At 32.5% G+C, this 1697-nt stretch overlaps 1 long non-coding RNA gene across 1 annotated transcript; it reads right to left on the bottom strand.

Moving 5' to 3' along the window:
- Positions 1–445: 445 nt before the first annotated feature.
- LOC129249838 (uncharacterized) lies at positions 446–1049 on the bottom strand. The gene is made up of 3 exons (XR_008582736.1): positions 979–1049; positions 684–849; positions 446–622 (listed from the first exon to the last, which is right to left on the bottom strand). It is a non-coding gene; the product is annotated as an uncharacterized LOC129249838 (long non-coding RNA).
- Positions 1050–1697: the final 648 nt, after the last annotated feature.

The following is a 1697-nucleotide window of genomic DNA, read 5'->3' as shown; positions in this document are numbered from 1 at the left end:
AAATGTTTGTTAGGTATTATTAACTATGCATTCAACAGAAAAAGAAGCGTGTGCCCACTTTTTACATGTTATAATATGTAATATCGAATTTGATATAGTAAATATTACAATCATTCTATTGGCAACTACCTATGTACAGAGGGTTATGAAAGTGAAGCAAAATGCATCCCACGCTTTTAACTCTAATTTGAATTATTCTATTTGTATCTTAATTTTTGTTATAATTCTGTTCTGAGATAGTTGACTATGACTGATTGTTCGATTTGCTATTACTTCATTATAGGTCTCTTTGTCATTAAAATTTATTTTCTACTTTTTAGTTCGATTGGCAATAAAAGCGTGTTTTTTAGTTTTTTTTAACTATTTCTTATTTTCTACTTTTTAGTTCGATTAGCAATAAAAGCTTTTTTTTAGTTTTTTTTTTAACTATTTTTTACTATGAATGAAAATTATTGTTATCATTGCAGTCAGTGAATTAATGATTCGATATATTCGTGTTATATTTAATTCCTTTCTTATCGACTGTGAGTCTAAAGCTATGCAGTTATCGGCCGTGATAAAGAAGTAATCGGGATGAAAAACTTATTTCGTGGAGGGAGCCTGAGAAACGGCTACCCCACTCCTGAAACGGAGAGGTAACAACAAAATATACTGACATAATCAATATGTTACATCCTTTTTACCATATAGATCATTGATTGAAGGTCGAGCCTTGTTTTCCTGAATGAAAATTATTGTTTTCATTTAGTCAGTGATTTATAGTCCGATTTAGTTGTGTTATATTTAATTCCTTCTTTACCGACTATATGTCCAAAGATTGGCCTTGACACAGAATAGATACTCTCAGCACTGAAAAAGGAGACCGTGGATTATATTGACACAATCAAAGCGAGATGTAAAGTTCCAGTTTGATGTTTTTAACTTTAATCGATAAGATTTTATAAATGAAAATATAGTCATGATAAATTCCTTCTTTACTTGCCAAAATTTTGTTCCGTAAAATAATTTCAAAATTTATGTTTTGATTATTTTATTGTAGTTAACAAAATTACATCTTATATGAAAATTGAATAGAGTAAATTTGCGTGTATGAGACTTGTAGTATCTACGCATGTGTAAAAACTATACAAAGTGAGAATGCAACTACCCTGAAAACGTTTTAGCCTTCTTTTCGTACTGCAGTGCCGCGTACCCGAGCAAGTTCGAATTCGAAAGAGTAAGTCGTAGACTCCCGAAATCAGTAAGAGTAACTCGGAGAGTGCAGTGCGCATGCCTCTCCGCGCGTTAGCTCTGTCTTTCTTACTCTTCTACAGAAGATCTAAAAACGAAAATATTAATCCTGGCAATCCTAATAAGGATAATGGAAAACTTTTATCAAATTATTGCATTGTCATCGGTCCTTGATAGGTGTGCAAAATTCCAAGTCGATCAGTTTTTTAGAAGCCAGTGAAAATTAAGCTCGCAGATTCCGTTACATTCATTCATACATAGGTACATACAACCCGAGCTAATAAAAGCGTGTTAAAAAAACCAATTAGCCTCTTTATTTGTCAACGGTATACAATACAATCCTTTAACACATTGACTGCCAAGGCACTTTCAGCAAATAAGATGCTCTGGGGCCACAGCATTTTTTTTTAAATCTCATCAGAGACGTCAAAATTGGAATTTAGGGTAGTGCTGGTAATATTTTCTGC

Source organism: Anastrepha obliqua, chromosome 6, assembly GCF_027943255.1.
Source record: "Anastrepha obliqua isolate idAnaObli1 chromosome 6, idAnaObli1_1.0, whole genome shotgun sequence".
NCBI classification, from domain to species: Eukaryota; Metazoa; Arthropoda; class Insecta; order Diptera; family Tephritidae; genus Anastrepha; species Anastrepha obliqua.
The sequence above is the reverse complement of the archived record's forward strand: the minus strand, read 5'-3'. Positions and strand labels throughout refer to the sequence as shown.